This window comes from Vanellus vanellus (assembly GCF_965231255.1).
Source record: "Vanellus vanellus genome assembly, chromosome: 2".
Classification (NCBI taxonomy): domain Eukaryota; kingdom Metazoa; phylum Chordata; class Aves; order Charadriiformes; family Charadriidae; genus Vanellus; species Vanellus vanellus.
In genome coordinates this window covers 168,060,861-168,075,452 of record NC_138906.1, presented here as the reverse complement: position 1 = coordinate 168,075,452, position 14,592 = coordinate 168,060,861, and the positions used below count along the sequence as shown (strand labels likewise).

The 14,592-nt window shown below is 45.2% G+C and overlaps 1 protein-coding gene across 1 annotated transcript in view; it reads right to left on the bottom strand.

The window, feature by feature from the left end:
* ADGRB1 (adhesion G protein-coupled receptor B1) overlaps positions 1–14,592 on the bottom strand; it is a gene marked incomplete at both ends in the record, with an annotated part of 212,136 nt that overhangs the window by 166,593 nt on the left and 30,951 nt on the right. The gene's annotated exons all lie outside the window — the stretch shown is intronic.

The window sequence follows — 14,592 nt, the reverse complement described above, 5'->3', positions numbered from 1 at the left end:
AGCAGGGTGCCTGCTGGGAGCCCAGCAAGGCTTGGTTTTGTGTTGTAAAAAGACAGCAAGAGATCATCCAGGCCCTTCAAGTGATGGATAAGCTGTCACATCTCTCAGTGGTCAGTTGACTCCTCATTGGCCATATGCAGCAGGTTAAAATCTGCTCTGTAATAGGCCCCCGCTTCTAACAGCTGGTGACCACTTTGGCTCTATTGTTTGCCCACCTCACAGGAAGGAGCAGAGGTGGCCCTTCATCCCAGAGGTGACCACTTTCACACGGCTGCTTTTCCTGCTGTGCATTCTCTCATTACGCAATGCTACCCTTGGAGATGCAGCAGACCCAAGGAATTCAGCTATGTGCCATGCCCAGGCACAGATAAATATAATGGGCGAAAGATACAGTTTCTTAAGGAGAGGAAACTCTGGGAGAAAGGTAAATGCTGCTTTGTAAAATAAAAATAAAATAACCTCCCTTTTTTTTTTTTTTTTTCTCACCAAAAGTCAAAGATTTCAGAGATGCAAATGATCCATTTCAGCTGACCCAGCCTCCCTCTATTGCTGTTTATCGGGCAATGGAGCTCACAGCTGTCCTCTGAGCTCTGGTCTCTGCTGTTCCTTACACATCCTAAGCAGGACACCAGCCCTGTCTGGAAAAACAAAGCTCCTCAACCGCCTGGTTATGTACCATGTCAGAATACAGGGGCATTACCTCTTTGCACAGCATAAAGCCTCCGCAGCATAAAGCCATCAGTTCATACTCTCAATACCACCAGCCTAGCTCTGCTCTAACTGTTGCTTCCAAGACAGGAGTGAAAATAAACACACGCTCAGCAACACTTAACGCTGCTGAATGCATTGGAGGCTGCTCAGATACTTAATAATGAAAATAACATGAGAAAACAGAGCAGGGTGGAAACGCAGGCTAGTGAACCTGCCAGCAAGGTGCCCAGAGATCCTGGCAGCGGTGTGGAGGATGGAGTTGTTATTTGCACACAATAAACACTTGACCTTGAGGAAGACTGTCTTTCCCTTGAAAGTCACTTTCTCTGCTGGTTCCTTTTTTTAACAGCGCGAGGAAATGGGCTTCTGTCTCCTATTTCCCGATGGGAGACAGGTTGTGTTTCAGCTGCAAGAGAGGCGACTGGCATAATAGCAGATACCCTGATGCCTTGCTTGAGCTGATTGATAGGATATATGTAACCAGATACATTTAGGAGCTAATCAACTCTTTGCTTGCCCTTTTAAGGATGTCTTTCTTTACTCTCACTCCCTCGCAGATTAGGAGTGGGGCTGGGGAAAGGAGAAAGCAGCTCCGCACAAGCCTTGGCTACCCTTGTGATTTATTTGCTAGGTGTGCTTTTTTGAGTCAAAATGCATAACTGCTCCAGTGTTTTGAAAGGTCATTTTCGATTGTGTTCGTAAGCAAAATACAGACTGGTTACCCCAGCTGGATTGCCTGTTATGGTGTTCCCAGTTTGATGATGGGTTATACAAACAGATCTGCATTTTAGGATGTAACCTATTATGATACATTAAACCCTTAAAAATATATAGGAATATATATATTTCTGCTCAGTGCTCAGTATCACTACAGGAAAAAGTGGGCGATAGTGTAGGTTCTAGTCTATGACTTCTTTGTACTCTTCTTATCCTCAACAACAGGAGAACCAGTCAAAATAAGATAAAATCCATTATGATCTCAAACCCTTAACTGGAATGAGATCTCTTTATGAGGTTGAGCACAGATAACTTCCTTCCTCTCCTTATTCCCCAGTTTCCATCCCATTTGTGAGTACTAAAGAGAAGCTAGTGAAGTACCAGAACACTTATTAAATCAACACAGGCGTTTATAGGCAAGACAAAGGTATTCCCCACTTTATGGAGTAGTCCTTTTTTATCATCAGGTTGTCCCATGGTCCTGACAAATGAAATACTGCATGTTATTTATCCTGTTTATTGGCTGTCAGATAAACCTTTTGAAATCTCCCTTCTTTTCCTGGGTGTAGTCATTCACTGTTTCAAGTGATTTGTCTTTTTTAGTGGTGCTGTAAACAAGCAGTTAAGGGCCTATTCTATGAAGTTATACCCATCCCATCTCAGAGAGGGAAAAAAATGCTGTGCCATGAGGAAAACGCTTGGCTCTTCCGCCCACTCCTTGAAAGCATCTGGCTGGTGGAAAGGGGTGGCTGGTCAACAAGAAGTGAATGAGCGACAATGGCTGCAGAGCAGCTGAGCTGTGGCAACGTAGAGACGCTTTTAGCCCAGTGCAGATGTTGCGAAGAGACACAAGTGGGATTTAGTCACTGCAGTGGCTGCATTCATGCCCCATCACTCAGTTCATCAGGAGTGACTTGTTGAGCTGCAACAACCCTCATGGACTCCCCATCTTCCAGGAAATGTTCATTCCAACCTGTCTGCCACAAAATTCCCTGCTCTGCCCCTTTTTACATTTCAAGTATGGGGTTGGAGGAGACCTCGCTGATGTCGGGAAACGAATAACCCATGTGAAATACAGTGCAGAATCCCACTGAAGTTAGTTCCTTTGCAGACGGTCCCTTTTGCCCCTGGAGTCCTGTTTCACCGGCTCTCAACAAACTGCCGCACCCTGCTGATCGATGAGAGTTGAGTTGCCATCTGTCCTTAATCCAGAAATAATGAGTCTGCTGCAACTGCTTTATGACGGATTTTGTTTTTCAAAAGCACTGGCGCCTGGGAAGGTCACATACATACTCAACCCGTTCCCACTTAGCGAAGTTATGCTCAGCTCCAGCCTTGCAGAACTGCAGACCTTTCTCACTTTGCTCTTTACTCCCTTTAACTGGAGTAGCTGTGGCTCACACCTCCAGTTCCAGAGGTTCCCATCACAACCAGCAGCTATCACCTCAATCACACAGCAAGGTCGGCTTTGCTTTTTCTTTTTTTTTATTATTATTATTTTTTATTTTTTGAGAACGGTCCTTGCCCGTAGCTTGATTTTTGCAAAGGTGGCTGTCGCATGTGAGGCTGCTGCTCATGGGACTGTTTGGAGTGCCTTGGAGTCTGTCATTCAGGGAGGCCTTTAATCCAGTTTCTAAGGGGCTTTTTGATCCTCCCTAGTTGGTTCTTATCATGATCACGTACTAAAACAAATTACTTTTCACGCTAGGCTGATTCCATGCATTCTAATTCTCCACAGTTAAATGGAGAAAATTTCAAGATGGTCAGAATCAACTGGCAAGCTCATATTTGGTATTTCTTGTTCTGAATCTTAAGCAGAGATGCCAAAAGAATAGGTCTTTCCTACTACAAATTAACTGAGAGAGCTCCACTTAGACGCCTCGTCCAAACACCCTTGATCTTTGGGAAGATTTGCATCCTGATCCGGAGTTTATCTTCGCAGCTGACAGCTGCGATGTGTCTCAGATGCCAGTCAATCATGCCTTTTAATTTAACAGCAATGCCTTAAATTAGATGGCAGCGACAACAGCAAAAACTAAAGAATCAACACAACACAATCAATAGAGCACAGCGAAAGGGTCTTTGCTGACACACTACATCCATCTCCGATTTTGTTTTTTTGGATTTAGCCTTCCACTGACCCCAGCTGCAGATACTTCTTGCTGGCAGCTCTCTCAAATTTGGCAGGCCAGGACATCTTGTGTCTGAAAAACATGCCGAAACTACATAAAGCCACCACAGTTTTGTGTGCTACCCCTGGAAATTTTTGTAGTAGACCTTCTATCTCAGTATCCGAGGGCCTGAGAATCAGCAGCAGCTGACAAATGAGTGAAAAAAAAAAGTTATTTCTTATGCAAACAGGGGGAAGGATCCTGAAAGGAGATTAAGAGTGAGAATGTCTTATAACATCTGAAAGTTAAATTTGTTATACAATGGGGAAAGCGAGAGAGCTGCTCCATAGGATTTTATCACTCTGCTTTCTTACTATGCTGGGAAAGAGCAAGTCCAGAAGGGGCTATTTTGAAGACAGCCTTCTATTACACAAAACAGTGATCTTTCCCTGGAGAGCCATGCATTCAGTTTGCTACTTCTGTGGAAGAAAAGAAAAAAAAAAAAATCTTTCAGGAAGACGTCCCCGCCTCACGCCCCATGCGATGAAAGCTTATGGCAGCACAAGAGAGCTGCTCTAGTGGTTCATTCTCCGCCCTTTCAAAAATAAATCCCACGTAACACTTTGCTGTTTTGCACATTGTGAACACTAATATCAAAACAACCCCCCCAAGTTCCCTAGCAAGCAAAATAATTCCTTCCAAATTCATACAGACTTCATCTTTCAGATGGCAAAGCTTTTGGTGAATGATGTATTGAACATGACACCTCCCTTATTGATCTAGAGACAACAAAATGAAAAGGCTGGGGGTAAGTGCCGCCTTCTGCCCAACGTCCATACTGTGTATCATGAGCTCTGTTAGGTTATCCACCTAATGACAAATTTAGTTAAACACAAAGACCTAGAGATGATCAAAGAAATATAACAGGGCGGAGGCACCTTGGTAACCTACTGAGTGAAAATGGACCATGCACAAGGCGTAGAAGACGTATCTGTCCCTGGTGTGAAACCACTATTGTGAGTCATTGTGAAAGACACTTTTAGGAGTGTCATGAAAACCAAGGGGTCCCTTGCCTAAAGGGTTATAGGACTTATTGTCCTGTAGAGAAAAGAGAATTTCTCTCTTTGAGAGAGTTTGGGGATTGTGCAAAACTTCCTTTGGGATGCTCAGGGGTGGGGTGGAAGGGAAGAGGTCAAGGCTGATCCATTTACAAACTACCAGCCGACTTCAAGCTAAACTAGCCAGCAAGTAGGATAGGGGAGATCCAAGACAGAGGCATTGATCTGCAGGATCATCTCTTCTGTGCTGCGTGTGTGTTTACGTCGGATAAACTCCGTATTAACAACAACCATAATCGTACATTAAGACTTCCCTCCATGGAAAGGAGACAGGTGGGCATGGGAAAATTATTAAGATGGAATAAAAGTTCATAAGTGACCAGGACAAGGTAACCAGGGAACGGCTGTGCATTGTCTGTTCCAATATTGGAATCGAGGGGTGTCAAATGAAACTAGCAGAAGGCAGGAGCAAAAGCAGCGAAGGACATAATTCACAGGCACAGAGCGCTGTCAAGCTGTGCAACACTTGTCACAGCGTGTAAGAGGTACCAAAATTTCTATGAGTAAAAAAAGTAAGTGAGGGAAATGCATGAAAGAGAAACACACCAAATACTATCAGAGGCAAAGACAGCAGCTCTTACTCAGAAGGTCTCTGGGCTGCAAGTTGCTGAAGGCTGGAAGGATGCTGTATGCTTGTCTGGTTCTGTTATTTTCCCTTGGTAACCACTGCCAATGAGAGGATATTGAGCTGAAAGACCCCTGATCTGGCCAACAAGATGGTTTCTGGTGCTTTCCCAGTTGGTTGGCCTCTTCCTACCTTAACTCTATTACTATGACTCTCTTTCATGGAGTTGAGCTCAGAGCACAGACAGCTCAAGGTCAAACCAGTATTCCCCATGACCATTCAAAAAAGCTGCTGGAATCACTCACTTCTGGGTACCCACATAAGCGATGTGATTTTTCAAAGCTGCTGGGTGGGTGGCCAAAGCTTTCCATTGATTTCCATAACATTCACGAGTCCCTGCAAATGAAGGTAAAGAGGCCCAATTTGGACACATATTTAGGACCAGCTTCAATCTCCCCCTACTCTGCAAATCACTTAAGGAGGATGGAAATGAGGCCACAGAGCTCAGCTTTCGAGGAAACCCGGCATAAAGCTGTTCTTATTGCATGAATCCCTGCAAATGAAACACTAGGGATAAAGAGGGATTATTTATGTGGAAATAGTGGGGGAGGTGAGCAGGGAAATGAGAAAGGGAATGTTTAGTCTGGAGCGGGAGATCAAATAGGACTGTGGAAAATTCTTCCCCTAAGAAAGCCGTAGAGGCCTAATCACTTAACTTATTTCAAAGCAGAGCAGGCAAAATATCAGAGAACAGACTTGTGAAGAAAAATCCAGTATGCACCACCGGGGAGGAATGAAATGCTTTCCCGCCCTGAACCTCTCTGATACTGTATAAATCACATCATAGCGGAGTTCACACGCTATTTGCTTCTTCAAGTTATTGCAGACCTCGGTGCAAAGCACAGAGGGGACATATTAGCATAGACACATGCGTGCCTCTGTACGGTGATAAATATATGAACACATTAAAGTCTAACTGTGGAGCCCAAGTTGATGATTGAAACCTTTCCTGATACGAGTGTCACTATCTATTTTCATAAAAGCCTGTTCAAATAGGAAATCAAAGAAGGGCATTTGTGAAATTTCCTTTCATGTTCCATCTGCCCTGGCTTGAAGGGTCTCGGTTTCGCCAAACGTGTTTTCACCTTTGAAAAGGCATAAAGCACAGGCAGAACACTGCGTAAACCCATAAATGCAGTGACATGTTGTAACACTTAGAGCTTTGCAAGCCTGATGTAATTTCAGCTTGTTCCCTGAATAGTATTTCCAGCTGAAGGATTTCTATGGTCCCCAAGATCGCAGTTTCTCAGTCCTCCACGAGCTACGACGTATTTCTCTTTGTTATTGTCGCCTCTGCAAGATGAACTGGGGAGGGGCTGAGAAGCTAAAAGACTCGCCCGCAGTACCACAGGGCACCTGCTGTATGGCACAGAGAGGAGTTAAATTTTCTTGAGGTAAGCATCTTACAGGAGGACACAGAGTAAATCACCCAGGAGGACAACCCAGGAGTCAGGTGTCACCCGCCCAGAGCAGTTTTGCCAAGGAGACGCCGCTCTGCAGGCACTATTCGCGGCTCACAGCACTCCTGGCTCCGCTAACTGCTCCCAAGACGGAGCCAGAAACGCGAACTCCAGCGCAATGCTGAGGCAGCCGCCTTGGCAGTTATTAAACCAAATATTTAATGACGTTTTGATACGCACAGCCAAACCCTCTTCACACAGAGATGTCAGTAATAAGGATTTTGCCTGGAAGGGGAACGGAGGTGGTTGAAAACCACATGAAAGCGCTCGGTGTGTGTGCACCTCTGAGGAAGGCGGGTGAACAAGCAAGTTGTCAGCAGGCATTTCTCCCTTCGGTGTCCTCTCCTTCGCAGAGCTGTCGGTTACACTCATCCTGCAGTGGGAAGATGCTAATCCTGGCTGCCTTGCTGGGCAGAGACTGCCTTTACCAGCTCATCCTTTGACACATCGTTAGTGTTTTTCATTGCAGAAGGGAACAGGATTTAGGCTTGTCTCTGTGTGTAGTTTCTGTCTCTGTTTCTCATTAAATCCCCTCGTTAACAGAGGGATAGACAGAATGGTCCGATCACGTGCCACTTGGACAACATGAGTGAAAAAATGAGGGTGGTGAGGCACTGGAACAGGTTGCCCAGAGAAGTTGTGGATACCCCATCCCTGGAGGTGTTCAAGGCCAGGCTGGATGGGGTTTTGAGCAACCTGGTCTGGTGGGAGGTGTCCTTGCCCATGGCAGGGGGGTTGGAACTAGATGATCCTTAAGATTTCTTCCAAACTAAACAATGATTCTATGATTCTATGAAAAAATCTAGTGGAGTTAAATGCTGATATACGTCTAAGGGGTTAGGACGCAGAGCAGAAAGGAGCTTATCTGCAAACCAAAATAGGGGGTCAATAAGGACTGCATGCCCAGGGAGCTCAGGAGGTCACTTTGCTGAGAAAAAATACCCAGCAGTGTCCAAAAACAGTTAAAACACCCCTTGAGAGAGATGTTGTCTGAAGTGGATGGCTTGGGACCAGAAATTGCATTGTACTGGTAAGCATCTGAGATCCTTTATTGGATTGACCTCTCCCACTGGGAGCAGCAATGACATTATGGATTAATGCCCAGGACCATTCTGAGCATGGCAGGATCCAGTCTCAGCCTTGACAACATAATGTAGAGCTATGTCTGCACTTGAGGTGTCCAGAGTGAGTAATGGGGTTACTGTACCAGGACAGGTCATGAAGACGAGGAACAAATCTGCGTGCCTTTTACCCTCCCCTGCCAGACCCAGTGCTCCCAAGGGAGCAAAACAGAACTACAAAACATGCAGTGATGTGCACCATCTTCCTCTTTACTCCTCTCTTTTTCAGGGATTTGGGGTCCTTGATTGGACCATGGTGGGAAGGGGAGGAAGCTTTCCACTCCAAACCCCACCGTATTGGGAAGTGATTTCCCTCCTGGATGTGCTGTTCCTAAAAGTGTTAAAAAAAAAGAAGGAAATCTTTAAAGGTATTCATATCTTGTAGGATGGAAAAGATCAGATTAAGTTGAAACCCTGAAATTTCTACTGGATGCACCCTTGGCCTGGGCAGAGTTTGCCCAAAGTTTGTACATAATCGGTGAATATTAGTAGTGATAAAGGATGTGCACAGAATTTAGAGGCACTGTGTAGCATACAGGGCCAAATTTTTCCCTGTATGGAATTGTGAACTCTAGAGAAATGCACACTTTCACCTCCACACAGGTCTCTGAAGGCCATCTGAGCTGTGCTATGAGCCTCTGAAACACATCATATACCATTGGTAGTCATTTTCCACAAAACATGTCTCTCTCTGTTCTCTGGGATACCAATTACAGTGGGCCATCTGGTAGGAGATCAGGTCCTTGGCATCACAAATCTTTAAGTTAGCCATGAAGTCTTTAATCCCTTGGTCTTTGCAGGGTCTCTGATTTATTTCATAGAATCATAGACTCGTAGAATCTTTTGGGTTGGAAGGGAACACAAAGATCTTCTAGTTCAAACCCCCTTACGGTGGGCAGGAACAATGATGCTGAAGACTCAGTATTACCATTCTTCTTGCTGTCAGTCTGTAATCTTCTCACCATTAATTGAGCATTATTGGATGCTCGAATTAATCAGAGTATTTTGGAAATGGCGGGACATGGTTCTTTGAATCTGCCAGTGTTTAAGGTAGGAAACAGGAATCTAAGGTATGAGCAAATCCACCTTGGGAATCCTGGCTGAAGCTGAGTGAAGGGGACTTCTTATATAGCAAACACCTGGTCAGTGACAGTGATTTCATCAGTGTGTTCCACGGGTAACTGGGACCACCATGTGCAGTTCAAGGAGAAGTTTAAGGAGCCAGCAGCAGCAGTTCTGCATCTGGCCACGTGGTATCCAGCATGCCTTAGATCAAGGGCAAGAAATCAATATCATCAATCTTGATCAACATTATAATTAAGAGGTTAATATTGATCTTTTGACATTGATGCTAAGGTGTGGTAGGTGCGTGAGTCATTAGCATCGTTACTGGCGATCTGAAGTTGGAGCACTGTAAAACAGACTGCAGGCACAGCAATTCACTCACAGAGCCCTTAGAGACACTGGATTATAATGATTAAAGCAATTCTCGGCCTGAATCATAAACGACTGTTCCCAAAGTCATCACCTATTCTATCAATGCTGAGAGGGGAGTACTCACACATGCCCATTATCACGGAATCACGGAGTTTTCAGAGTTGGAAGGGACCTCTAGAGATCATCTAGTCCAACTCCCCTGCTAAAGCAGGATTGCCCAGAGCACATTACTCAGGACTGCATCCAGGCGGGTCTTGAAAATCTCCAGAGAAGGGGACTCCACAACCTCCCTGGGCAGCCTGTGCCAGTGTTCTGTCACCTTCACAGTGAAGAAATTTTTCCATGCATTTGAACGGAACTTCCTATGTTCTAACTTGTGCCCATTGCCCCTCGTCCTGTCACTGGGAACCATAGAATCATAGAATCATAGAATCATAGAATCAGTGAGGTTGGAAGGGACCTTTAAGATCATCAAGTCCAACCATTAACCTACCCTGATAAAAACACCACCACTCCTAAACCATGTCCCTAAGCACCTCATCTACCCTTTTCTTAAACACCTCCAGGGATGGTGAATCCACCACCTCTCTGGGCAGCTTATTCCAATGTTTAATAACCCTTTCAGTGAAAAAATGCTTCCTAACATCTAATCTAAACCTGCCCTGACATAACTTGAACCCATTTCCTCTTGTCCTATCACTTGTCGCCAGGGAGAAGAGGTCAGCTCCCATCTCTCTAAAACCTCCTTTCAGGTAGTTGTAGAGGGTGATAAGGTCTCCCCTCAGCCTCCTCTTCTCCAGGCTAAACAACCCCAGATCCCTCAGTCGTTCCTCATAAGGTTTGTCCTCCAGACCCTTCACCAGCTTTGTAGCCCTTCTCTGGACACGCTCCAACACCTCAATGTCCTTCTTGTAGTGAGGGGCCCAAAACTGAACACAGTACTCGAGGTGAGGCCTCACCAGTGCCGAGTACAGGGGGATGATTACTTCCCTAGTCCGGCTCACCACACTATTCCTGATGCAGGCCAGGATGGTGTTGGCCTTCTTGGCTGCCTGGGCACACTGCTGGCTCATGCTCAGCCGGTTGTCCACCAACACCCCCAGGTCCTTTTCTGCCAGGCAGCTTTCGAGCCACTCCGCCCCCAGTCTGTAGCGCTGCATGGGGTTGTTGTGACCCAAGTGCAGGACCCGACACTTGGCCTTGTTGAACCTCATACCATTGGCCTCAGCCCATCTGTCCAGCCTGTCCAGATCCCTCTGCAGGAGGGATTGAAAATTGATTGAAATCATTGAAAAGAGCCTGGCTCCATCCTCCTTCAACCCACCCTTTAGATACTTGTATGCCATAATAAGGTCTCCCCTCAGCCTTCTCTTCTCCAGGCTAAAGAGTCCCAGCTCTCTCCGCCTTTCCTCATAAGGGGAGATGCTCCAATCCCTTAATCATCTTAGTTGCCCTTTGCTGGACTCGCTCCAGCAGTTCCCTGTCCCTCTTGAACTGGGGAGCCCAAAACTGGACACAGTATTCCAATTGTGGCCTCACCAGTGCAGAGTAGAGGGGGAGAATGACCTCCTTCGACCTACTGGCCACAATTATGTCCCTTCAAAGTCCTAGAGTGACACAAGGAAAAGCAACTCCAACTGGTCCTACAGGCAGCAGACTTGTGGTCTCATCCTGTGTTTTTACCCTAAAAACCAAATAGGAATTGAGCTCTTGTTCTTCATAATGGCTTGATGCAGAATGGCCTTTGTGGTCACGTTACCTTGCTACAGGTGAGGTGTCCCTCTGACTTCTGTGTCTGATAAAAGAAAACCTTTTCCCCAATGAACATCTGAAGCGTCTTCATGAGCATTTTCTAACCTTGAGTCTTTTGAACCATGATACACATAGTCTTCAACCAACAGAGATGAAGGTCTGTCCTGCTTAAAAACATTCTTTTATACAGACAAATCTGACATGAAACTCCCTTGATCTGAGGTCCTGCTTAAAAAGAGAAAGGCACAGTACTGAAAGCACAGATGATGAGGATATGCCACGAAGGCTCAGCATTTACCCAGGCATTTGTAAATGATTTTTTTCTGTTACTCATATATGTCATTTATATTCCAGCACTGTTAAGAGGCCTTGAGTAAGATGAGAGCTGTCCTGGGATTGGCACTTTACAGGCAAAACAGTCACAGACAGTCCTTGATCCTAAAAGCTTGCATTAGGCAGTGTCGAAATACTGCTGGGATTGGTACTACAGAGTGAGAGAGGTGAATGTGCATGGAGAGGGAAGAGGAGAGGAGTGGGTATATTAACCGATATACAGAGCTTCAGACTATTTTACAAATTATTGACCGTACTTTAATATTAACCATCGTGTGCATTAGGTATTTATTTTTTTTTCTATGAGAAAACGCAGACAAACATCCCTGAGCTATAAGATTGTCTGCACAAATGGGTGGGTTCTGAACAGGCTGCGGGTGTTATTTTCCTCCCAGCACATTCCCCAAAACTGAGCGGAAATTAATCTATACAAGAATAGAGGATGGAGACAGGAATAGAGGATGGAGCCTGACAGCGGAAGATTTCTCTGCGTCCCTTTTCCCTTTTGTCACCATTGATGCTCCGAAGAGTCATGAGTGGTTGAGTTATCATTGATTGCCAGGACTATTCAGGATGGAGTGCCAATACACAAGCGATTCATTTTCCTCTAACACTCCATGAAACTAAAAATGTGGTTAAATCCTGTCTGGATAACCACATGAATACAACCCCAGGAGTTCAGCCTTGCTCTCCATTCCTCTCTCCATGACTCGTATCTGAATCCATGACATACACGTGGCACGTGGCACCTGTTCCACGTGGCACCTGTTCCACATGGCACAAAAGGATCGTGGTGGTCAACTCCAAGTAAGAGATGCAGCCCCCTCAGACCCCAGACCAATACCTGCTTGATTTCAGCCTCTCTTAACATGCCCATTAAATCCCATCATTTATCTCTCTGCAGCTGTCCACAAAGCCTTTCTGATAAGTACAATCCAACACCTCCCCTAGCAATATTGACTGCTTGTCCAGCAATTCTCACTTCACACAAAGCAAACAACAGCTAATAATTATATATACTAATTACAAGTGACTGTCAAGTTGTGTCATATTTTATTTTTCTTTGTGGTCATCTGGGATGGTCCGTGATGGCCAAAAGCAGAAAGCTGAGTGAAGGACAGATCTGCACTGCGTGGCTTCAGAGGGTTCCCAAATGTCTCACATTGGATATATCTTTTTTGAGCACATCAGTATGAGCCAAGAGCAACATCTACTGGCCAAGCTGTTTAGTAAGACCAAGTGTAGATCTGGCACAACCCATGGATTTTACAGATCACAACACATCTGTGAGATATTTTTAGCTATTACCCCAACACAAGGGTGAGCACCAGCACATCCCAGCTGTGGAAGTTATCATCGAAGCAAATATCTCAGCCCTGCACATCTGGATCTAGCTCATATCCATGCTTAATCTGAAATTTGCTGTTCAAGCCCACCATGTCCTGGGTAGTGCATCTTGGTAGACAGTAGTTATCTGTGCATCTCCATTTCTTCATAGCATAGTGCTCCTTGCACTTCCTATAAAGTGTTCCAGGGCTGAAGCACTCTTGAAGGTGAGTAGCAGTCCAGCTATTGACACCAAAACTGCAAGAAACTTACAGTGGAGGGTATTCAAGCGGTCTAACTTTAGACATCAAAAGAATAGGGTCCAAATTTGGAGGCTAGGCATGTTGGTGTGTCTGCTGCTGGGGGTGGGGGTGAGCTAACAGCACACATGTGCATATCTCAAGGTGGGGCTCAGCATAAAAAATGATGCTGGTAAAGCTGGATAATGAGGAAAGAGGGCAGGAAGGGATTTCACCCTCCAAAAGAGTCTGTCCAGGTGTGTTAAATTCAACAGTGTTTTCAGCCCTTGTTCTTCCTCACCCTCAGCCTCTCCCTTCACAATCCTTTTCTACAGGGAGTGTGGGAATGAGTGGGAATGAGAGAGAGAAATTGTTGAAGCTACACTCAATAAATGGAAGGAAAAAAAGACTGTGAGTTCATCTTATTAGGAAGACTGAGTCAAAAACTCATTAATAACAGGTATAACTCATGTCTCCATCTCTGTGGCCTGGAGGACAGGGCCTTTTGGGCTTTGATGGGTGAACAGCTCTCTAAGGAACTCCAAATAAATTACACATAAAATATAATTTCCTACCCTCAAGAGAGCCATTTCTCCCTGCAGAGCAAGATTTAAAAGGAAGTACAAGTGAAGCAGCTTTATCTATATTCTGAGCTTACTGCAAGATCACATAAAATCCTCCAAAGCATTGCCAGAGTGAGCAACATCTCAGCTGGTTTTAGAGGTCTATGGTACAGATGTGTCTAACTGAGCACTTCATAATTAAAGGAGGAAAATAGGCATTTTTAGAGTGTAGACTGTCTATTTCACCATCTTGCTTTAGCGTGAGGTTCACCCCAGAAATGCTCATTTGTCTCTGTTGATTGTAGGAGACCAAATGACCTCCTTAGACGTCAAGGATGTTATTTCATAGAATCATAGAATCAGTGAGGTTGGAAGGGACCTTTAAGATCATCAAGTCCAACCATTAACCTACCCTGATAAAAACACCACCACTTCTAAACCATGTCCCTAAGCACCTCATCTACCCTTTTCTTAAACACCTCGAGGGATGGTGAATCCACCACCTCTCTGGGCAGCTTATTCCAATGTTTAATAACCCTTTCAGTGAAAAAATGCTTCCTAATATCCAATCTAAACCTGCCCTGACATAACTTGAACCCGTTTCCTCTTGTCCTATCACTTGTCGCCAGGGAGAAGAGGTCAGCTCCCATCTCTCTAAAACCTTCTTTCAGGTAGTTGTAGAGGGTGATAAGGTCTCCCCTCAGCCTCCTCTTCTCCAGGCTAAACAACCCCAGATCCCTCAGTCGTTCCTCATAAGGTTTGTCCTCCAGACCCTTCACCAGCTTTGTAGCCCTTCTCTGGACACGAGAATTCCTTTGGTTAAAGGAATCCTTTTCATAGCATGGGGAACTGAGAGATGGCAGAGAACCCTAAGTTGTTAAAATGGGCGGGAACCACAAGCTAAAAATGCATAAAATGAGAAGGAACGAGCCTGCCTGCTGCAGGCAGGTGGTGAACTTGCTTTACATGGGTGACTCGCCTGCTGACTCACAGCCACATCCAACTGCCCATTTGGCAGTCTCCTTTCAGGACACAATGTCCAGGTGTTCCTTGCAGACAAGATTGAAAGCAGGACATCT